Here is a 25,535-nt window from a genome sequence, read left to right on the forward strand (position 1 = left end):
CCTGTTCAATACATGTAAGTTTATTTGAATTTATGACTAATGTTTGAAAATAATCGGCATTTAAACCTATAGCATTAAAGCGTTGGCAGCGATGAAAATTTCATCGGAAATTGCTTCAACTATTTTGGTCTTTCGAGTGTTTGACGCAAGTGGGGATACTGCCCATATGAAAAGAATTATCCCAACATTTCCTAGGATCGCATCAAATTAGTTGGACTATTATGTTACTTCTGAAGAGAATCACCAGGCGTCAAACGAATGTGAAGCAGTATAATAAATTGTATTATAAAAAATTTATATGGAGATGTCCAAATACAACGTAACATGATGTTTCGGGACAGTGTGATAACTTGACTGTCGCTGTCTCAACAAGTCTAAACTTATTTGGCACGATTTCTTTCAGGAAATCTCTAAAACATGTGATGTAACGCAATGGTTTTGACTACAAACAAAATGTTAAAACTGTTGATTTTATGTTAGTCAATATGGTGACAGCGACAAGTAAGCATAGTTCCGGCTATATTTCTGTTGCCTTTATATAATGGAACAAACTGTTCACACTGGCACTTCTGTTAAATTTTCTTGTTGTATGGTGGATGGGGTGTGAATGCATTGCACGTTATTATGCAGAAGGAGGGATGGGCAGGGACTTTTTTCATATACAGACTTTTGGTGGCTTGATAGAATTTTGATCAGAATTGATAAAAAAAAATATTGATAGAATCTGTGTTTTAAGAATATTGATGCAGTTAGAAAAACATCACTAGCTGTTTACAAAAAAAAACATGGACGTCTAGCCGCTCACTGTCTTATCAGTTCTAAAAAATAGAAACTACAGCGGATTTGTTTACAAACACCATCTAGTCTAGTCCTATATCATGACCCGCATAAAATTAGTTTGACTACCACACCCCTAGCCGCTTCCAACAAGTAATGCTGTTTGGTGACAGATATCAACATACAAATGGCATGTAACTGTTAGACACTAAGCATACGTGAATTTATAAACTAAAAACCCTTTGTCAAAACCTTTATAATTTGTGGAAAGTTCTATTTTTTGCACTGTAAACAGCAAAAGACTGCAAAATGTTGACAGTCTGATCTTCATCGCATGCAAGATATTTTAAGTAAGTCCATTTCTAGCCTAAAATGCATAATTATTAATTTATCCTCATGCAGCACAACAATGTCAACATACAAATTACCGGTAACACCGCGAAAATATATGACAATATAAGTTATAGCTATAACTTCAACAGTTTTAAAAACGTCATGACAAAAAATAAATGCTTTAAAAACTAACAACATACTTACAGGTGGAGAAGCCATGATTTGACATATAATCTGTACAGAGCGCTTTTTAAATACTTCCACGAATTTTCAAAACTCAGATCAACAACATGAACGAGCGCAAAAAGGCACGTGAGCTAGACCTGTTTTGATTGGTCAATTTCGAACACATGTCGGAAATCATGGGACGGAACTCTTTCGAGTTAATGTTAGATGGTAATGTTACTAACCTCACGACATGACGAATAGCGCTAAACGACAAAAATGCAATAAAGTATTCACGCAATGAAATTATTTTTGCAGCTTGAAATATTTTAAAGTTTCAGTAGATCTAATGACGTTGTTCCAACGTTTTTACGGAATAGCGATGTCGGATTTTGGTCGCTGTAAAGCCGTTGGAACAACGTCGGAATTAGCGACGTCGGATTTTGTCGCTGTAAAGCTGTTGGAACAACGTCGGGATAGCGACGTCGGACTTTGGTCGGTGTAAAGTCGTTGGAACAACGTCGGATTCTAGTCACCGACGTCGCGACCCCAAAACAACTATAAAAAGACGTCTTTGCGACGTCGTGTGTTTGCTGGGTAGTAACTAAACAAACCAGTAAGAGCTTCTTCTTCCGATAATTTATCTGTTTACTGACTGCAAAATTCAACCCACGCAAAGTCGTAGAAGCATTGTTATAAACAGGTCACGGTAGAGCGTCCGCTTCGAGTGCGGGAGGTCGTGGGTTCGATCCCCGGCCGCGTCATACCAAAGACGTAAAAAATGGTACTAGTAGCTTCCTCGCTTGGCGCTCAGTATTAAGAGGATAGTGCTAGGACTGGTCAGCCCGGTGTCAGTATAATGTGACTGGGTGGGGTATCATGCCACGTGTCTAGGGCGTGATATTCCAGTGAGGCAGCACTATAAAGTTGGGCATTGTGCTCACTGCTACAAGTAGACACCGTCGTTTATATGACTGAAAAACTGTTGAAAAAGACGTTAAACCCGAACACACACACACACATAAACAGGTCATGCGTGTTCGCCGAGAAGTGTCCAGAATGTAGTTAGGATTCATCCGCGAAGTCTCGCGGAAGAATTAACGTACTGCACATATCTTATTCGGGTCATTTAAAATGAAGTTTCATGGATGTGGTAAACTCTTTGATAAGAGACATTCCAATGCTTTCAGAGGTACCCACTCAATAAAATACTAGCAGTATGTTCTGGAACTATATTTTGTCTTTCGCTGGATGTTACGCAAGCTTTGTAAGCCTGCGCAATTCATAAAATGCACAGCACAATAAATTTGTTATTTGCACAATGATTTTAAAGATTATTTTTTGAAACGGACAGGGTAACAAATGGATAATTTGGCTAATAAGTTAATATGCAGTTTTTATTTGAATTTGTGAACATCATATTTGCTATTTTGTGACAAAAGGGCATAAAATTCGTCACCATAATCATATGCGCAAATGTATTACCAAATCCCGCAGAATCGTTATGCGTGTTTATGCTTAATGAGTTACGCGGAAGAAAATACGTGGCTTTATTCGAGTATTGCACAATTACAAGTCATAAATATGACAGATTACATCGTATATTGGTCATAGCAAATAGGATTGACATAAATGAACTTCATTCGATCAATGAACTCTTTGAAATTAGAGACAATCCAATGGAACTACATCATTTCGCTGTGTTGTGAGGCCATTTAAGAATGAGAAATCGTGCGATAGCAAGGACTCGTCAAACGCTTGACAGCGTTTAGCCGACTCAAAAACAAGAGAGTCATGATGACCCTGGATCGCTCACCTGAGTAATATGAGCTACATGTCTCAAATGTCAAACTGATGATTTTTAGAAATTTTTTGGAAGATTTTCCGATGTACAATCAAGTAACTAGGCAATGTTACATATAATATATCTAAGATTTATATATATTATAGGCCTTCTCGGGTATTTTTAGCAAATTTATGAAGATTCCCCTTTGTACAATCAAGTAACCCCATGGGGCAGGGTCAATTTGACCCTGCGGTGTCAAGATTTGAACAAATTTTGTAGAGGTCCAATAGGCAATGCTACATGTCAAATATCTAAGCTCTAGGCATTCTGGTTTATTTTTAGAAAATTTTGAAGATTTTTCTATGTACAATCAAGTAACCCCATGAGGCAGGGTAAATTTGACTCCAGGGGTCATGATTTGAATTTTTTTTGTAGAAGTCTACATGTCAAATATCTAAGATCTAGGCCTTCTGGTTTATTTTTAGAACATTTTTGAAGATTTCCTATGTAAAATCAAATGACCCCTGGGGCGGGGTCAATTTTGACCCTGGGGATCATGATTTGAACAAATTTTGTAGAGGTCCATTAGGCAATGCTACATGTGATATATCTAAGCTCTAGGCCTTCTGGTTTATTTTTAGAAAATTTTGAAGATTTTTCTATGTACAATCAAGAAACCCCATGGGGTGGGGGTCAATTTGACCCCGGTGTCATGATTTGAACAATTTTGTAGAGGCCACTAGGCAATGCTACATGTGAAATATCTAAGATCTAGGCCTTCTAGTTTATTTTTAGAAAAATTTTGAAGATTTTTTTATGTAAAATCAAATGACCCCTGGTGTTGGGTCTATTTTGACCCCGGAGGTCATGATTTGAACAAATTTTGAAAAGGTCCACTAGGCAATGCTACATGTGAAATATCTAAGCTCTAGGCCTTCTGGTTTGTTTTTAGAAAATTTTCCTATGTAAAATAAAGTGACCCCTGGTGCCGGGTCAACTTTGACCCTGGGGTCACGATTTGAAAATTTTAGTAGAGGTCCATTAGGCAATGCTACATGTCAAATATCTAAGCTCTAGGCTTCTGGTTTTTGAGAAGAAGATTTTTTAAGATTTTCCTATGTAAAATCAAGTGACCCCTGGAGCATGATTTGAACAAACTTGGTAGAGGTCCACTAGGCAATGCTTCACACCAAATATCTAAGCTCTAGGGCTTCTGGTTTTTGAGAAGAAGATTTTTAAAGTTTTTCCTTTCAGTTGCCATGGCAATCAGAGTTCTGCATGGAATTCAATTCTTTGAATAACTATGAAAGGGGGCCACCCAATGATCATTCCTGTGAAGTTTGGTGTAATTCTGGCCAGTGGTTTTCAAGAAGAAGATTTTTTTAGAAATTGTTGACGGACGACGCACGACTGATGACGGACGACGCACAACAGACGACGGACATCAAGCGGTCACAATAGCTTTGTGACAGGTGAGCTAAAAAAAGTTCAATGTTAAATTCAACATATTCCAAAATACTTTTATGTAGCATTTTAATAATAAAAATTATTTTGCATAAAAATAATTGCATTTATTTTCTAACGAAAGTAGCGGATATCTCGTCGTTAGGCATGTAAACAATAAACTATCATTGTTGTCAAGTAATCCTGTTTTTCTAATCCTCGGTTTATATGTAACATATAAATGATGTACGCGGAAGCGTCAGGGAACCACTAGAGCGTTATATAAACTCAAGATCACGTGCAGTATTCTCAGTTCAACCACAGTATTGCTACATAGCAGTTCAAGTGTTCGTTAAAATTGCATTAAAACTGCAGTCATGCAACGTGGCCGAGGCAGAGCGCGGCTTCGACAACCCGCCAGGAACGCAGAGGCGAGTCAGCCTGAGAAGAGGACCAGGGGAAAGAAAAGAAAGGCGGACGAAGCAGCAGATTTGCGTGAAGACCCAATGCATCAAACAAATGCTGGTAGGTCTGTTATTGACCTTGAACAACTTTTGAAAGAGTCGCAGATAATTCCACAGACTAATAATAGTACATTAGTTGAAAATTCAAATACGGGGTGTGGCGACCCTTATTCTAACAGTTCTGCAGAACTGCACCAAAGCACAAATGTGCTTAGCTCAAATAATATTCAAAATAGTATTTCGGTTCCTGTATGCAATAACAATTTCAATGCACGAGATTCGCAAACTGCAATTCCGCTCAATTGTTTGCAAGACGCTACAAATATTAGTAGTAACTTTTGTGACGTCACCTTGCCTATGGTACGAGTAGCCGATGATGACATTGCTGCTCATTTACCTCCCGCACTAAAACAGCAAATTTGCAGAGGGTCTTATGTTAACCTCGCCTTGATGCTAAAAGGAGCCGTTGAGTTATCCGAATATTGCAACGGCACGGTATTCAAGTTAAGTTCGGAAGGGTTTATTGAAACTGGCCAAAAAGAATGTAAGGAAAAAATTAGCGACATTGAAAAGTGGACAAATGCCTTTCTCATTTATGCATCGGTGTATTTATCGTACCATACTGATAAGGTGTACGAAATTTTACATTACATGTACAACATATGGGAAGCGGCCATGAGACAAGGTTCCTTAAGTTGGCGTGAATATGATGAATAATTCCCTTTGCGCCAGGCTATCACACCGGCACCATGGTCAAAAATCAACAATGACCTGTGGTGGCGATGTACGCAGATGAAGCCTGTGCTAAGAAATCCTTCTAACCCGTACAGGTACACGTGCAATGACTTCAACTCGGGCGCTTGCACGTGGCCGAGTTGCAGGTTTTCGCATACATGCACATACTGTCACAACTCTCACCCTGCGGTAAGATGCACTGTAAGAGGTACTGTAAAATCATTCAATTTCATGGGCATGAAATTCTGTGGTTTTGGTTCAAAACTGGTGGTACTTTTACACATTTTTTCAATCCTGATCTGAAACGGCAATTTCATGAGGATACGAATTCATGGCTTTCAACTTTTGAACATAAAATGAATGGGAATTTTACCTGTTCCTTGGGATTAAATTTCATTGACTGACTCAACTATGAAATCCATGAAAATTAGTCCCCCATGAATTTTAATGATTTCACAGTATATAAGGGAGTATAAATTTTAATACATTTTGAACCTACATCTGGAATATGCATTGAAATCTCGGCCAGCACTTGCACTTCCGCTCTTGGTTGACACCCTGACCACGGAAATTCCTGATGGGTCACCTAGACGTATCACTGGCACACGTAAAATGTTGAAGTCACCAGGGATAATCGGCTCATTTACTGTATACTGACTCCTGTCAAACTTTATCACTGGACCTTAAATGTAGCAAATTAAATATGCAAACATATATGAGCCGCGCTATGAGAAAACCAACATAGTGACTTTGCCACCAGCGTGGATCCAGACCAGCCTGCGCCTCCGCGCAGTCTGGTCAGGATCCACGCTGTTTGCTAACAGTTTCTCTAATGGCAATAGGCTTTAAAAGTGAACAGCATGGATCCTGACCACACTGCGTGGATGCGCAGGCTGGTCTGGATCCATGCTGATCGCAAAGCCACTTGCCACTATGTTGGTATTCCCATGGCGCAGCCCATATGTTCAAGCTTATTTTATACCATTTAATTTAAAACCTTCTGAAGAAAGATGTTGGCATCCAAAGTCACTCATAACAAGTCTTAAATATCTTATGGGGCCAAACATGAAATCTTATTGGGTCATTTTGGGTCCATTTTGAATGAAAACTGGTGATAATTTTACACATTTTTTCAATCCTGATCTGACACTACAGCCAATATCTAATTCATTAAAATAGTCTGTTTACACTTTAGAAAATCATTCTATAGATATCTCCAATATATCAACCCAATTTTGAAATATTTTTGTTGTTTCTTCCCTCCACTATGAGAAAAGAGCACCACAATGCAGAGCAATAAACGCCAAAGGTATGACCTTTTGACCCCTGTGACCTTGACCTTGAAGTGAGTCATCCAAAACATGCTCTCTGCACATAGTCCCAATGTGGTGAACATTTGTTTTAAGTTTCTTTAAAATCCTTCAAGCAGTTCAAGAGTTTCACAACAGAAAGTCATATGACCTCCTTCTCATGTTGTCTGTCACTGATAATTTTCACCCTGCATTCTGTCTCTCTTTCACCTGAAAATAAGCCATATTAAAAAGTACTTCTTGTGTACTGAACTGTATTATTTTAAGTATGAAAAACTATGTTTTAAGTTGTTCTATCATCTTTAAATGACAGTCATTTCATTAAAATTTTGTAACATTTCTAAAACCATTTACTCTCTATAAAATTCGAGAGTAAATTAATTATTCTCTAAACTTTCATAACAGTAAGAAAACAAACACAGAAAGTAGGAATAAGGCTAATATTTTGGCAGTAAGTATCGATTTACAAGATATATCAACACAATGCACTTTTAATTAAGTGTTCATCTGTTCCAAATGTCGTTGTGGTGTTCCGGTTGTCGTAGTGTCGTTGGAATGGATTGGAAAACTGAAACGAAACTAACTTAGAATTGAACAAAATTTCAAATTAAACTAAAAGAAAAGTAACATGAAGCCTTGCTCTGCTTTAACTGTAAAAGAACTATTTTTAGAGACAATTAAATGTAAAACCATCAGCGTCATATCCTCCTGAGTAACTCCGCCTGTGAAATAACTGTATGTGAAAATAAAAAGAAAATTCAATAATACATGAATAAGCATATTTTCTTTCTCGCTTAGTGTCCATAAATATGCAGACAACAATAAAATCTTTTATAAAAATCTGAACTATTATAGATCGATTGATAAGAATGCTTGAGACCGCTTAAGCATATGGGGAGGGTGGGTAGGGCATTCACTATTTTAAACCTCACTGCCAAATATTTAACCTCGAGATGAATCAAAATTACGTTGTAAAGGTATATATATACCCAATACACAAATGCACGATAAGCACGAGACTATTCCCGCCAACCTGAATTACTGTAGAGACTGTTAAATTAGCGATACTGTAAAGACTGTTATTATCGTAACGAGAATAATTTCATTTTACGTTCAAGTACTGCAACTATTCAAATTTACATTTCTCTGCAGTTTGATTGTTATTTATTTATTCTGTTGGGGGTGTAGAGTAACACAATTTATGTCGTAAGGCAATTTTCCAAGCTTTTGCTGCTGGAAGAAAACCCACTCTTGACACTGTTGAAGGCGTGAGTTGGCACCTGAATAGAACCATCAACCTTCTAAACACCAGCTGGAAGGTTTCTTCATACAAAGAATTCTACATTATTTTAGCAATTATTGAGAAATGAAAATACACCAGGCTTGAAGAAAACAAAGATGCATTTGTATAAAGTCTTTCAACATCATCTGAAGCTGAAACATATCTCATGTAACATTTCACATTTAATACATTAAGAGTAACAAGAGGGCCAAAATGGCCCTATATCGCTCACCTGTTATCATTGCACTTAAGGACAAGAAGGTCAAAAAATCATAATCAAGATCAATCAAAAGAATTATGAGAAAATATAGTTGAAATTTTCTTCAAATAAAATTATTTTCAAATCAGGCCAGTAGTTTCATGCCTGAAGGATTACATCAGAGGAGGTTAGGAGCAAAATTTTGACTGGTAAAGCCCAAAAGACAGGAACAACAAAGAGAAGAAATTAACCAAAATTAAAAAAAAAAAAAAAACATACAAGGTACAGATATGTCAAAATACACCTAAAAATTGGAGGTACCATCCATGTTGTACCACAGAAAAGTGGCCTCAGTTTTTCCCTACGGTCAATAATAAACAAGAGGACCATGATGGTCCTGAATCGCTCACCTCTTCCCACATGACCCAGTTTTGAGTATGACGTCATTTTTTTTCTATTATTTGACATAGTGACCTAGTTTTTGAGCTCATGTGACCCAGTTTTGAACTTGACCTAGATATTATCAAGATAAAAATTCTGACCAATTTTCATGAAGATCCATTGAAACATATGGTCTCTAGAGAGGTCACAAGGTTTTTCTATTATTTGACCTATTGACCTAGTTTTCTAAGGTACGTGACCCTGTTTTAAACTTTACCTAGATATCATCAAGGTGAACATTCTCACAAATTTTCATGAAGATCTCATAAAAAATATGGCCTCTAGAGAGGTCACAAGGTTTTTCTATTTTCATACCTACTGGCCTAGTTTTTGACCGCACGTGACCCAGTTTCGAAAATGACCTAGATATCATCAAGGTGAACATTCAGATCAATTTTCATGAAGATCCATTGAAAAATATGGCCTCTAGAGAGGTCAAAAGATTTTAATAATTTTAGACCTACTGACCTAGTTTTTGACCGCAGTTGACCCAGTTTCAAACTTGACCTAGATATCATCAAGATGAACATTCAGACTAACTTTCATACAGATCCCTTGAAAAGTATGGCCTCTAGAGAGGTCACAAGGTTTTTTTTATTATTTGACCTACTGACCTAGTTTTTTAAGGCACGTGACCCAGTTTCAAATTTCACCTAGGTGAACATTCTGACCAATTTGTATGGAGATCCATTCATAAGTATGGCCTCTAGAGAGGTCACAAGGTTTTTCTATTTTATGACCTACTGACCTAGTTTTTGACCACACATGACCCAGTTTCGAACTTGACATAGATATCATCAAGATGAACATTCAGACCAAATTTCATACAGATCCCATGAAAAGTATGGCCTTTAGAGAGGTCACAAGGTTTTTTTTATTATTTGACCTACTGACCTAGTTTTTGATGGCACGTGACCCACTTTCAAACTTGACCTACATATCATCAAGATGAACATTCAGACCAACTTTTATACAGATCTCATGAAAAATATGGCCTCTAGAGAGGTCACAAGGTTTTTCTATTATTTGACCTACTGACCTATTTTTGATGGCACGTGACCCACTTTCGAACTTGACCTTGATATCATCAAGGTGAACATTCTGACCAATTTTCATGAAGATCTCATGAAATATATGGCCTCTAGAGAGGTCACAAGGTTTTTCTATTTTTAGACCTACTGACCTAGTTTTTGACCGCACGTGACCAAGTTTCGAACTTGACCTAGATATCATCAAGATGAACATTCAGACCAATTTTCATACAGATCCCATGAAAAATATGGCCTTTAGAGAGGTCACAAGGTTTTTCTATTATTTGACCTACTGACCTAGTTTTTGATGGCACGTGACCCAGTTTCGACCTTGACCTAGATATCATCAAGGTGAACATTCTGACCAATTTTCATGAAGATCTTGTGAAATATATGGCCTCTAGAGAGGTCACAAGGTTTTTCTATTTTTAGACCTACTGACCTAGTTTTTGATGGCACGTGACCCAGTTTCGAACTTGACCTACATATCATCAAGATGAACATTCTGACCAACTTTCATAAAGATCCCACAAAAAAATGTAACCTCTAGAGTGGTCACAAGCAAAAGTTTACGGACGGACGGACGAACGGACGCTGCGTGATCACAAAAGCTCACCTTGTCACTATGTGACAGGTGAGCTAAAAAGTTACTAAATAAGCTATTTATAGTAACATAGAGGCGCTAACATAATATGTCCCTTCTTGCGAATAAAAAGGTATCGAGATCTTATGGTGATACAAGTTGTGTACAAGTTTGGTTAAAATCAATGAAGCTGCTATTGTGCAAACAAGGTCAAAATAGCTAAATTTGGCCCTTTTAGGGGCCATAACTCTGGAACCCATAATGGAATCTGGCCGGTTCAAGAAAGGAACCAAGATCTTATGGTGACACAAGTTTTGTGCAAGTTTGATTAAATTCAAATCATAAATGAAGCTGCTATTGTGCAGACAAGGTCAAAATAGCTAATTCTGGCCCTCTCAGGGGCCATAACTCTGGAACCCGTAATGGAATCTGGCCAGTTCAAGAAAGGAACTAAGATCTTATCGTGATACAAGTTGTGTGCAAGTTTGGTAAAAGTCAAATCACAAATAAAGCTGCTATTGTGCAGACAAGGTCAAACAAGAGGGTCATAATGACCCTGGATCGCTCACCAGAGTAATATGAGCTACATGTTTCAAATGTGAAACTGATGATTTTTAGAATTTTTTTGGAAGATGTTCCGATGTGCAATCAAGTAACCCCTGGGGCGGGGCCAATTTTACCCCGGGGCTCATGATTTGAACAAAGTTTTTAGAAGTCTACTAGGCAATGTTATATATCAAATATCTAAGCCTTCTGGGTTTTTTTAAGCAAATTTATAAAGATTTCCCGAAAATTTCCCTATGTACAATTAAGTAACCCCTATAGCGGGGGGGGGGGGGGGGGTCAAGATTTGAACAACTTTGGTATAGATCTACTAGGCAATGCTACATGTGAAATATCTAAGCTCTAGGCCTTCTGGTTTATTTTAAGAAAATTTTGAAGATTTTTCTATGTACAATCGAGTAACCCCATGGGGCGGGGTCAATTTGACCCCGGGGGGTCATGATTTGAACAAATTTTGTAGAAGTCTACTAGGCAATGCTACATGTCAAATATCTAAGATCTAGGCCTTCTGGTTTATTTTTAGAAATTTTTGAAGATTTTCCTATGTAAAATCAAGTGACCCCTGGTGCGGGGTCAATTTTGACCCCGGGGGTGATGATTTGAACAAATTTTGCAGAGGTCCACTTGGAAATGCTACATGTGAAATATCTAAGCTCTAGGTCATGATTTGAACAACTTTAGTAGAGTTCCACCAGGCAATGCTACATGTCAAATATCTAAGCTCTAATTCTTCTGGTTTTTGAGAAGAAGATTTTTTGAAGATTTTCCTATGTAAAACCAAGTGACCCCTGGGGCGGGGTCAATTTTGACCCCGGGGTCATGATTTGAACAAAATTGGTAGAGGTCCACTAGGCAATGCTTCACACCAAATATCTAAGCTCTAGGTCATCTGGTTTTCGAGAAGAAGATTTTTAAAGTTTTTCCTTTCGGTTGCCATGGCAACCAGAGTTCTGCATGGAATTCAATTCTTTGAACAATTTTTGTAGAGCTTGACCCAAGGAACATTCCTGTGAAGTTTGGATGAAATTGGCCTAGCGGTTTATAAGGAGATGTTGTTTAAAGTAAAAGTTGACGGACAACAGACAACGGACGGTGAGTGATCCTAATACTGTAAAATCATTTAATTTCGTGGGCATGAAATTTCGTGGTTTTAGTCAAAACTATAATTTCGTGGGGATATGAATTCGTGGATTTCAACTTTTGAACATAAAATGAATGGGAATTTTACTTATTCGTTGAGATTAAATTTCGTGGATTAACTCAACCACGAAATCCACGAAAATTTGTCCCCCACGAATATTATTGATTCACAGTAGCTCACCCTGAGCCTTTGGCTCTGGTGAGCTAAATAGCTCATTTTGGCTCTTCAGAGGCCATAACTCTGGAACCCATAACGTGATCTGGCCAGTTCAAGAAAGAAACCAAGATCTTATGGTGATACAAGTTCTATGCAATTTTGGTTAAAATAAAATCATAAATGAAACCACAATCGTGCAGACAAGAAATTGTTGATGCACAAAAATAGCAAATTCTGGCCCTTTAAGGGGCAGTTACTCTAGAACCCATTATGGGATCTGGCCAGTTTTCGAAAGGAACTGAGATATCATGCCAATACAAGTTTTGTACAAGTTTGATCAAAATTGCTTGCAAAATGTGGTCTCTATCTTGTTCACAAGAAATTGCGGACAGACAACGGACGAAGGGAGATCACAAAAGCTCATCCTGTCACTACGTAAGAAAATGTCTGTCATGAATTTAGAATATCATAAATCAATATTATATGACTATGATATAATTAGCTACAGAAAAATCTCCCCAAGTACCTGCAAGCTTCCCCACATGAATCAGATGTGGAAGATGAATGATTTCAAACATAATCTATTTTATCAAATCATCAAGAACATATGCCCTTCCCGGTAATCAAACTCACAACCCTGCAATCTGTGCTTTCCCTTCAAGTGACCCCTCAATTTTGACCCCGGGGCCAAGATTTGAACAACTTTAGTAGAGGTCAAATATCTAAGCTCTAGGGCTTCTGGTTTTTTGAGAAGAAGATTTTTTAAGATTTTCCTATGTAAAATCAAGTGACCCCTGGGGCGGGGGTCAATTTTGACCCCGGGGTCATGATTTGAACAAATTTGGTAGAGGTCCACTAGGCAATGCTTCACACCAAATATCAAAGCTCTAGGGCTTCTGTATTTTAAGAAGAAGATTTTTAAAAGTTTTTCATTTTGGTTGCCATGGCAACCAGAGTTCTGCATGGAATTCAATTCTTTGAACAATTTTTGTAGAGCTTCACCCAAGGAACATTCCTGTGAAGTTTGGATGAAATTGGCCTAGCGGTTTATGAGGAGATGTCATTTAAAGTAAAAGTTTACGGCCGGACGCCGGACGGTGACTGATCCTAAAAGCTCACCCTCAGCCTTTGGCTCTGGTGAGTTAAAAATGTTTCCATGATGTAGATTTTAATGAAAGTGAAACTGATTTAATATAATTTTATGTAACCTGGCATGGTCTTTTACACTTTGGATTATTTTAAATAGAAGAAACCTTCAAAAACTGTGTACTTACAATCAGACTGTGGCTACAGTTGGTTCACCCATGGACCCTCCAACTGACATCCTTAGATGAAGCTGAAATTTTTCTGTTCCCTCAAGGACTGGGTGACCAAGATCATCTAGGATAGTGACACTCAAAGTCTTTGTCATCTCACCTGGTGCAAAGTCTAATATCCGCACCACAGGGATGTAATCTACTCCAGCTGCAAAGTAAAAACGTTTTTTTTTATCAATTTCAATGCATTCAAAGCCTTTGCTAGAAGAAAAATTATGTTTCGTTAATGACATCTCCAAGCAATGTGAACTGTTCAACTTTATAAGGAAAACTGAAATTTCATTTAAGTAATATCAAATGAAACATGAGCTGTCACAATTAGTGACATATGCCCCCAAAGCGTGCCCAAGAATGCTAGTTGTTTACGCAAAATATGCCAAAATAGTTATGGTATGAATAATTTTGTGACTTGACCTTGACCTGAGAGACATGTGTCAAAATCATGACACACATTTTCAATATGGTTAACATTTGTGTCAAATTATTTTCAAATCCCTTGATAAATGGAGTTATGGACCAGACAAGAAACAGACCATGTTAACCTTTGTCTTCTAAGTGTGGCCTCGACCTCGGAGCTAAGGGTCTGGGTCTTGTGACATGTCATCTCATTATAGGGAACATTTATGCCAAGTAATTTTAAAATCCCTTCATCGATGACAGAGTTACGGACCAGACAAGAAACATATTATGTTAACATTTAACCTCTAAATGTGACCTTGACCTTGGAGCTAGGGGTCTGGATGTTGCACATGACATGTCATCTCATTACGGGGAACATTTAATCCAAGTAATTTCAAAATCCCTTGATGAATGGCCGAGTTATGAAGGGCACAAAACTGACCCTGGGTAACCTTTGGCATAAAAATATTCTGACAGTGTCTAAAGCAGGGTATAAAACCTGGTTAAAATTTTCTGTAATTTCCAGCAACACTTGATGACCTGTCAAGGTCCTTTTATACCAAAGTTTACATGAATTTCATCATCCTACCTTCAGCAGACATTGGCTCTGTTCTTCTAGATCTGATGGTAACACTTGATGGCTTACTGAGGTCTGTGCCAGTCTTCCATACTTTAACCTCCAACATGATAATAAAAGTTCCCAATCAAAGTAAAAGTTCGGCTCTGAAATCATTAGAAATCATCAAAATTATCCTTCAAGAACTCCCTCTCTTCATATATATTATCACATTAAAAGATTGATCTCTGCAGCAGACACAGACTCTGATACGAAAACAAGAGGGCCATGAAGGCCCAATATTGCTCACCCGACCTATTGACCTAAAGATCATCAAGATTAACATTCTGACCAAGTTTCATTACAATATGGTCATAAATGTGGTCTCTGAAGTGTTAAATAGCTTTTCCTTTAAATGACCTAGTGACCTAGTTTTTGACACCACCTGACAAAGATTCGAACTTGACCTTAAGATCACCAAGATTAACATTCTGACTAAGTTTCATGAAGATACAGTCATAAATGTGGCCTCTAGAGTGTTAACAAGCTTTTCCTTTGAATGACCTAGTGACCTAGTTTTTGACCCCACCTGACCCAGATTTGAACTTGACCTATAGATAATCAAGCTTAAAGTTCTGACCAAGTTTCATTAATGTAAGGTCATAAATATGGCCTCTACAGTGTAAACTAGTTTTTCCCTTGATTTGACCTGGTGACCTAGTTTTTAACCCGACATGACCAAGATTCAAATCTGACCTAAAGATCATCAAGATTAACATTCTGACTAAGTTTCATGAAGATACAGTCATGAATGTGGCCTCTAGAGTGTTAACAAGCTTTTCCTTTGAAATGACCTAGTGATCTAGTTTTTGACCCCACCTGACCCAGATTTAAAGCTGACCTGTAGATCATTAAGATTAACATTCTGACCAAGTTTCATGAAGATACAGTCACAAATGTGGCCTCTAGAGTGTAAGAATGCAGTATCCTTTGTTTAGTTCTATTATAATTACTTTACTTTGATTTCATAAAGCAATTAAACAAGAGACACTTTTTGTTTCTATACATTCACATATTGAGCTAAATCCAAGCACAAATGTTAATGAGAATCTACAAAACGAGTGATCAGGTGATTATAGTTCTGTTATTGCCAATGCATCTATTCACATTTTCATTTTCTTCACATTTTAACGTCACACTATCATTTCATTTAGTTGATGCCATAAGCATTCGGCACATTTGTTTGGTCAATAATGACACTATAATGATAAAACATCAACAGACAGGCCAGGACCCCAAAATAAATCCAGGACCCATTTACTACATATCTTTATTTAGTTAAATAAAGCTTTTCAATTCGGCAGTGCTGCATTTCAGTTGAAAAATACAGCCTCTATCGCATACACAAGCTAAATGTTGACAAGACAACAGACAGACAGACGATAGACAGACGACAGACGCCCAACATCGGGCAATCACAATAACTCACCAGAGCCACTGAGAGAACATTTGTGTAAAGTTTCATCAAAATTCATTCACTGTTTTTGTAGATGTCGTTTAAAGAAATAGTTGATGATGGAGGGATGCCCCTAAGCATAATTAACCACATACGACAGACATGATTACATCAGCTAAATATTGTTTTAAAATAGTGACTGCTGTTTCTGACAAGAACATATTTAAAGTTTTCAATATATACATATAGGTAAAGTGACCAAGTCCTCTGGCAGTCATGTTTTTAAATGAATCAGAATTTATCTGAAACAATCCTGGTGAAACGGCTGCATGTCAGTACATGCAATCAGCTGTTTAGATAGGATAGAATCTGTGACTAGGGTTCTGGGTGTTGCATACAACACATTGTCTGATTATGAGAAACATTTGTGCCAAGTAATATTAAAATCCCTTGGTGGATGGCTGCAGCTAACAGGAGAAAAACCCTATTGACTTTTGACCTCCAAGTGTGACTTTGACCTTTGAACTAGCGATCAGGGTTTTGCACATGACACAATGTCTCATAATGGATAAAAAATGTGCCAATTAATATTAAAATCCCTGGATGGATGGACCAAACAAAAATTCTGGATGAACAATTACAGATAAATGATAATATACACACACATGTTGTACAAGTTTGAACAGGACTGGTGAAGAAATGAAAAGGCCTGTAACTTCCCTTAAAAATCATTCAAATCATGTTAGTTAACTATGGCAGAAGTAGTTTGGACAAATTTTATCAAACAAGAGGACCATAGTGGACCTATCACATTCACCTGACCTTTGGTATTTGACCTTGAATATATGTAACAACTGTATTTAAAATAAGAAGTATACAAGAGGGCCATAATGGCCCTATATCACTCACCTGTTATCATTGCACTTAAGGACAAGAAGGTCAAACAAGAGGGCCAAGATGGCCCTAGGTCGCTCACCTGAGAAACACATCATAACAGTGTAAACATGTTTGACCTAGTGATTTCATGGAAAAAAATATTCTGACCAATTATTATTAAAATTGGAGCAAAAACCTTGAGTATAAACAAGTATTTTCTTTGATTTGACCTAGTTTTTTAACCCAGATGACCAATATTCGAACTTGACCTAGATTTCATCAAGGCTATCATTCTGACAAAATTTCATGAAGATCAGTTGAAAAATACAGCTTCTATCACATACACGAGGTTTCTCTTTGATTAAACCTAGTGACCTACTTTTTGACCCTAGATGACACATTCAAATTCTACCTAGATTTCATCAAGGCAATCATTCTGACTTATTTTCAGGAATATCAATTGAAAAATACAGCCTCTATCGCATACACAAGGTTTTCCTTTGATTTGACCTAGTGACCTACCTTTTGACCCAAGATGACCCATATTCAAATTTTACCAAGATTTCATCAAGGCAATCATTCGGACTAAATTTCATTGAAAAATACAACCTATATCGCATACACAAGGTTTTTCTTTGATTTGACCTAGTGACCTACTTTTTGACCCCAAATGACCTATATTCAAATTCTACCTAGATTTCATCAAGGCAATCGTTTGATTTGACCTGGTGACCTAGTTTTTAACCCCAGATGACCCAATATCGAACTCGTCCAAGATTTTATTGAGGGTAACATTCTGACCAAGTTTCATTAAGATTGGGCCAAAATTGTGACCTCTAGAGTGTTAACAGTCAAATTGTTGACGACGACGGACGGACGGACGACGACGGACACAGGGCGATCACAAAAGCTCACCTTTGAGCACTTTGTGCTCAGGTGAGATAAAAATACAGCCTCTATCACATACACAAGATGTTTCCTTGATTTGACCTAGTGACCTAGTTTTTGACCCTGGGTGACCCATTTTCAAAATTGGCCTAGATTTCATCAAGTTAATCATTCTGACAAAATTTCATGAAGGTCAATTGAACAAGAGGGTCATGAAGACTCTGGATCGCTCACCTGAGTAATAGGAGCTACATGTTTCAAATGTCGAACTGATGACTTTTTGAAATCTTTTGGAAGATTTTCTGATGTACAATCAAGTAACCCCTGGGGCGGGGCCAATTTTATCCTGGGGGTCATGATTTGAACAAAGTTGGTAGAAGTCTACAAGGAAATGTTACATATCAAATATCCAAGATCTAGGCTTTCTGGTTTATTTTTAGCAAATTTATGAAAATTTCCCTACGTACAATCAAGTAAACCCTGGGGCTGGGTCAATTTGACCCTTGGGGGGGGGGGGGGGGGGGGGGGGGGGGGGGGGGCGGGTTCAAGATTTGAACAACTTTTATAGAGGTCCACTAGGCAATGCTACATGTCAAATATCTAAGCTCTAGGCCTTCTGGTTTATTATCAGAACATTTTGAAGATTTTTCTATGTACAATCAAATAACCCCGTGGGGCGGGGTCAATTTGACCCCGGGGGTCATGATGTGAACAAATTTTGTAGAAGTCTATTTGGCAATGCTACAAGTCAAATATCTAAGATCTAGGCCTTCTAGTTGATTTTTAGAAATTTTTTGAAGATTTTCCTCTGTAAAATAAAGTGACCCCTGGGGCAGGGTCAATTTTGAACAAATTTTGTAGAGGTCCATTAGGCAATGCTACACGTGAAATATCTAAGCTCTAGGCTTTCTGGTTTATTTTTAGAAAAGTTTGAAGATTTTTCTATGTACAATCAAGTAACCCCATGGGGCGGGGTCAATTTGACCCTGGGGGTCATGAGTTGAACAAATTTTGTAGAAGTCTATTAGGCAATGCTACAAGTCAAATATCTAAGCTCTAGGGCTTCTGGTTTATTTTAGAAAATTTTTGAAGATTTTTCTATGTAAAATCAAGTGACCCCTGGGGCAGGGTCAATTTCGAACCCAGGTGTCATAATTTGAACAAATTTTGTAGAGAGCCACAAGGCAATGCTACAAGTGAAATATCTAAGCTCTAGTCCTTCTGGTTTATTTTTAGAAAATTTTTGAAGATTTTCCTATGTAAAATCAAGTGTCCCCTGGGACGGGGTCAATTTTGACCTCAGGGGTCATGATTTGAACAAATTTTGTAGAGGTCCACTAGGCAATGCTAAATGTTAAATATCTAAGATCTAGGCCTTCTGGTTTATTTTTAGAAAATTTTGAAGATTTTCCTATATAAAATCAAGTGACCCCTGGGGCAGGGTCAATTTTGACCCCGGTGTCATGATTTGAACAAATTTTGTAGAGGTCCACTAGGCAATGCTACATGTCAAATATCTAAGCTCTAGGCCTTCTGGTTTATTTTTAGAAAATTTTTGAAGATTTTCCTATATTAAATCAAGTGACCACTGGGGCGGGGTCAATTTTGACCCTGGGGTCATGATTTGAACAATTTTAGTCGAGGTCCATTAGGCAATGCTACACGTGAAATATCTAAGCTCTAGGCTTTCTGGTTTATTTTTAGAAAATTTTGAAGATTTTTCTATGTACAATCAAGTAACCCCATGGGGGCGGGGTCAATTTGACCCTGGGGGTCATGAGTTGAACAAATTTTGTAGAAGTCTATTAGGCAATGCTACAAGTCAAATATCTAAGCTCTAGGGCTTCTGGTTTATTTTAGAAAATTTTTGAAGATTTTTCTATGTAAAATCAAGTGACCCCTGGGGCAGGGTCAATTTCGAACCCAGGTGTCATAATTTGAACAAATTTTGTAGAGAGCCACAAGGCAATGCTACAAGTGAAATATCTAAGCTCTAGTCCTTCTGGTTTATTTTTAGAAAATTTTTGAAGATTTTCCTATGTAAAATCAAGTGTCCCCTGGGACGGGGTCAATTTTGACCTCAGGGGTCATGATTTGAACAAATTTTGTAGAGGTCCACTAGGCAATGCTAAATGTTAAATATCTAAGATCTAGGCCTTCTGGTTTATTTTTAGAAAATTTTGAAGATTTTCCTATATAAAATCAAGTGACCCCTGGGGCAGGGTCAATTTTGACCCCGGTGTCATGATTTGAACAAATTTTGTAGAGGTCCACTAGGCAATGCTACATGTCAAATATCTAAGCTCTAGGCCTTCTGGTTTATTTTTAGAAAATTTTTGAAGATTTTCCTATATTAAATCAAGTGACCACTGGGGCGGGGTCAATTTTGACCCTGGGGTCATGATTTGAACAATTTTAGTCGAGGTCCATTAGGCAATGCTACACGTGAAATATCTAAGCTCTAGGCTTTCTGGTTTATTTTTAGAAAATTTTGAAGATTTTTCTATGTACAATCAAGTAACCCCATGGGGCGGGGTCAATTTGACCCTGGGGGTCATGAGTTGAACAAATTTTGTAGAAGTCTATTAGGCAATGCTACATATCAAATATCTAAGCTCTAGACTTCTGGTTTATTTTTAGAAAATTTTTGAAGATTTTTCTATGTAAAATCAAGCGACCCCTGGGGCAGGGTCAATTTCGAACCCAGGTGTCATAATTTGAACAAATTTTGTAGAGATCCACAAGGCAATGCTACAAGTGAAATATCTAAGCTCTAGGCCTTCTGGTTTATTTTTAGAAAATTTTTGAAGATTTTCCTATGTAAAATCAAGTGTCCCCTGGGACGGGGTCAATTTTGACCTCAGGGGTCATGATTTGAACAAATTTTGTAGAGGTCCACTAGGCAATGCTAAATGTTAAATATCTAAGATCTAGGCCTTCTGGTTTATTTTTAGAAATTTTTTGAAGATTTTCCTATATAAAATCAAGTGACCACTGGGGCGGGGTCAATTTTGACCCTGGGGTCATGATTTGAACAATTTTAGTAGAGGTCCACTAGGCAATGCTACATGTCAAATATCTAAGCTCTAGGGCTTCTGGTTTTTGAGAAGATGATTTTTTAAAGATTTTCCTATGTAAAATCAAGTCACCCCTGGGGAGGGGTCATGATTTGAACAAACTTGGTAGAGGTCTACTAGGCAATGCTTCACACCAAATATCTAAGCTCTAGGGCTTCTAGTTTTTGAGAAGCTTTTTAAAGTTTTTTCTTTCTGTTGCCATGGCAACCAGAGTTCTGCATGGAATTCAATTCTTTGAATAATTATTGTAGAGCTTCACCCAAGGAACATTCCTGTGAAGTTTGGATGAAATTGGCCTAGCAGTTTATGAGGAGATGTCGTTTAAAGTAAAAGTTTACGGACGAAGGACGGTGACTGATCAGAATAGCTTACCTTGAGCCTCTGGCCTCTGGTGAGCTAAAAATACAGCCTCTATCGCATACTTAAGGTTTTTCCTTGATTTTACCTAGTGACCTAGTTTTTGACCCCAACTGACTCATATTCAAACTCGGCCTAGATTTCATCAAGGTTATCATTCTGATCAAAATTCATAAGATCAGTTGAAAAATAAAGCCTCCATTGCCTACACAAGCTAAATGTTGACGACAGACAGACACCGGACATCGAGCGATAAGAAAAACCCACATGAGCATAGCTCAGGTGAGCTAAAAATAACCTAGTTTTAACCTAGTGACCTAGTTTTTGACCCGAGATGACCCATTTTCGAACTCGACCTAGATTTCATCAAGGTAATTATTCTGACCAAAATTCATGAAGATAAATTGAAAAATACAGCCTCTATCACATACACAAGGTTTTTATTTGATTTGACCTAGTGACCTAGTTTTTGACCCCAGATGACCCATATGTGGAAAAAAATTGTTATCAACTAATGCATGAAAGCATAGACTTAACAAGAGCTGTCCGTAAGACAGCGTGCTCGACTTTTCTCAGTGCTTGACTCTGAATATTAGAGCTTTGCCAGTAAAAAAAAATCTAAGTTAACAAGAGCTTGTCGAACACGAAATGCCCCCCTTGATGCATTCAGTAACTGCACAAGGAACAGAAATTATAGGCTCACTGTAAACAAAAGTTCTACCATTCTGGTTTAATCTGACCTTGACCTTTAACCTATTAACCTAACAAGAGATTACAGAGTGATCTTGGCGCCATCCACTGAGCCATTTTTGAATGTTCCAAATTTCAAGACCAGCTCAAGGTCAAAATCAATGTCAAATTTCATTTCGGTACAAAACAATGTGTATGTGGTCCAAATTTGAAAGCTGTGGCTTGAGAAATGTGAAAGCAGGTCACTAGATCAATTTCAAGGTCAAAGTTCATTTCGGTAGAAGGCTGTAGCTTGAGGAATAGGTAACAGGTAAAAATCAATGTAAAATTTCAATTCAGAACACAAAAATATGCATGCAGTCCAAATTTGAAGCCTGTAGCTTCAGAAATGTGAAAGTAGGTCACTATGTCAATCTCAAGATCAAAGTTCATTCCGGTACACAAAACTATGCATGTAGTTCAAATTTGCAGGCTGTAGCTTGAGAAATGTGAAAGTAGGTCACTAGGTCAAAATCAAGGTCAAATTTTATTTCGGAACACAAAACTATGCAAGTGGTCCAAATTTGAAGCCTGTACCTTCAGAAATGTGAAAGTAGGTCACTAGATCAATAACAAGGTCAAAGTTTTTTTCAGTACACAAACCTATCAGTGTGGCCATACCACGTGATCAAATGGGCACGGAACACGCCAAAATTGGCCTCGATTCAGGTATGTTTTTTCTTGATTTCTCAGCTTATACGTAGCCGATTTTAATGAGATAAAGTGCAAAGTACCCGGCATAGTAATAGCTATCCACGGGTCATAGAGATTTAAAAAACGTCCCTGTAGTTTCTGAGATTATTCGTGAACAGTTCTTCCAACGACTGAAAACGGCAGGCACGGAACACATGCACGAACTAAAAACAGCGGTACATGGTGTATTTCTCTAGTTTTTCTTGTTATATCCATATCAGACGGTTATATTTTTCATATTGTTACTGCAGCATAAGCGATAAGCTGGTATTTTGCCGATTTGACGCGTTTTTGAAATTTATACGAAAATGGTATGGAACACGCGAGTTTTATGAAAGATACGGAACACATGCTTCTTTTCCGAAGAAACTCTTATCAATATTTTAATGTATTTTGACAATTGTTTGACATAAGTTCTTTTTTCACACTTGATACCGAATCATATAGATGTCTTTGATATGATTTTCAACCCGCCCCACCAGTCCTTTCCCCACCACGAACAACATAAATGGTAATTGTAATATTATTAATGACTTTGTATGTCTGCTATATTTGGTCTGTCCGTTTGCCAGATAGGACGTCTGTACTTCCGGAAAATCTGGGTCTTGCAATAACTCAGAAAGTATCCAACCTAGATATGTGAAATTTGGAACGTAGTTCAGATGGCAGGAGACATTACGCGTAAAATGTTTGAGACTGCAGCGGAACAATACCCACTGTTTCAGTATTTTAAATGTCTGTCCCTTTATATTTTCTTAATTATATTCCATTCATCAGTTCATACAATGGAATTGTCATCCATGTAGTAAAAGAAATGAGTGTGAAATTGCTTTTTGACATTATATTTTTATTATCTTCAATCTCACAGGCTTGGCAAATGTTTGCCTTGTTTCATGCAGTGTATAACTAGGGACTAGTGTATTGCTTGCAACGCTTACCTCCCATGTTTCATATTGGATAATAATGTTTGGACAAATGTTATTTTGATATTCTTGTCATCTGGTATTAATTGTGTGTCTAACACGCATAATTTCTTTTAATACAAATCAAAACATTGCATGTTAAAGTTACACATGTTTTCTTTGTTTCAGGATGAAGAAGAAAACAAACCTTACTTTGCACAAACCAAAATCTAAAAGATTGAAAAGTGGAGCTACCTACCTATGGTTGGATACCTTCAGTAAGATAACCTCTTCCAAGATCCCAATCAAAACTAAGCGTGCTAATTTTGCAATAAGAGTGCCACAAGTGAAATCATTTTCTCCGATTAAATATTGTAAGCGGTATCTGAAGTCGCCCAACCGTGGATTGAAAAGAAGCGCACAACGCTCTCCATTCTCGAAAATCACAACTGCCCAAGTTGCATCTACTCCATCCAAATCGTCTTATGAAAAAAGAGCTAGAAAATGTCTTAAAAACTTCCTACCTTCCGAAGAAAAGGAACAAACTGATGATGTACAAAATAATGATCTTTTACCATATGACATTGATGAAAACTTTGTTGAACTTTCAAGTAAAAACACTTCGGAATTTGAAAAGCCGTGCACTGAAGAAGAAATTTTCGAGCTTTTGCCGTCAGTTATTTCGACTTTATCTGAATCAGGGTTTGATGAAACGCTGTTGAATTTCTTCCGCCAAGTCAGTCAAAAAAAGTTTCCGCTGACGAACATAGCTTTTCTGTTGTGGACTGAGGTAGTGAAGTGGTACAGTTGTGAAAACAGTTGCTCTATGAGATATTCAGAAGACACAAAGAAATTCTGGAAACTTGGATATAGAATGTTTGGAGGGCGCTTTATAAACTTCATGTCCGGATACAAGAATACAGGTCAGATTGTCACGGGTGAAGTTGAATCTGGAATATTTCCAACAGGATTGTCTAACATAAATTTTGCCGTACCAGATACAGATATAATTAGGAACTATTTACCGTACGGTGCAATGTCACATGAAACAAACTCCAGAAAATCTGGAATATTTATAGACATTATTCAGTCAATGTCAAAAGCAATGACTGGGAAGTCATGTTGTATAACTTTTGACGGAAAAAAGTTAAAACAAGGACTGACGAAAACTGACGGCGACATTGATCTCTTAGGATTTGAAAAAGATTCTACTTTAATGCAGAAGAGGGAAGCCAATGAAGCACTTATAAGGCCACTGACATACTTTGCGAACAGTTTGAAAGTTTTATTTATTTTATTTTTATTTTGTTGGGTTTAACGTCGCACCGACACAATTTTATGTCATATAGCGACTTTCCAGCTTTAATGGTGGAGGAAGACCCCAGGTGCCCCTCCGTGCACTATTTCATCACGAGCGGGCACCTGGGTAGAACCACCGACCTTCCGTAAGCCAGCTGGATGGCTTCCTCACGTGAAGAATTCTACGCCCCAAATGAGGTTTCGAACCCACATCGATGAGGGGCAAATGGTTTGAAGTCAACGACTCTAACCACTCGGCCACGGAGGCCCCACAGTTTGAAAGAGCACGAGGAAAGTAGTGATATAAATACTTTGCCAGATTGTCAAAGAGAGGAAATTACGACCTTGTTTCATGCTACATTGACAAAAATCTCAAAGCATGTACTGGAAATTCAAGAGAAAAGACAAAAGAAAGTTTATGCAAAAGAGAAATTGATAGAAAAGAGTGGCGAATCAAACTGGAAAAATGGAAAATATGTGTACGCGATAAGTGCTATGATATCGATAATCCACGATATTGACACATATCTAGAAGAGGCACATAACATTATTGTAGAATTGATACAATGTATTTCGT

At 37.7% G+C, this 25,535-nt stretch overlaps 1 long non-coding RNA gene across 1 annotated transcript; it reads right to left on the minus strand.

The window, feature by feature from the left end:
• Nucleotides 1–6,173: 6,173 nt before the first annotated feature.
• On the minus strand, nt 6,174–14,849 carry LOC128553966 (uncharacterized). The gene is made up of 3 exons (XR_008369485.1): nt 14,715–14,849; nt 13,685–13,874; nt 6,174–7,223 (listed from the first exon to the last, which is right to left on the minus strand). It is a non-coding gene; the product is annotated as an uncharacterized LOC128553966 (long non-coding RNA).
• Nucleotides 14,850–25,535: the final 10,686 nt, after the last annotated feature.

The sequence above is a fragment of the Mercenaria mercenaria genome, unplaced genomic scaffold (assembly GCF_021730395.1).
Source record: "Mercenaria mercenaria strain notata unplaced genomic scaffold, MADL_Memer_1 contig_4548, whole genome shotgun sequence".
NCBI lineage: Eukaryota > Metazoa > Mollusca > Bivalvia > Venerida > Veneridae > Mercenaria > Mercenaria mercenaria.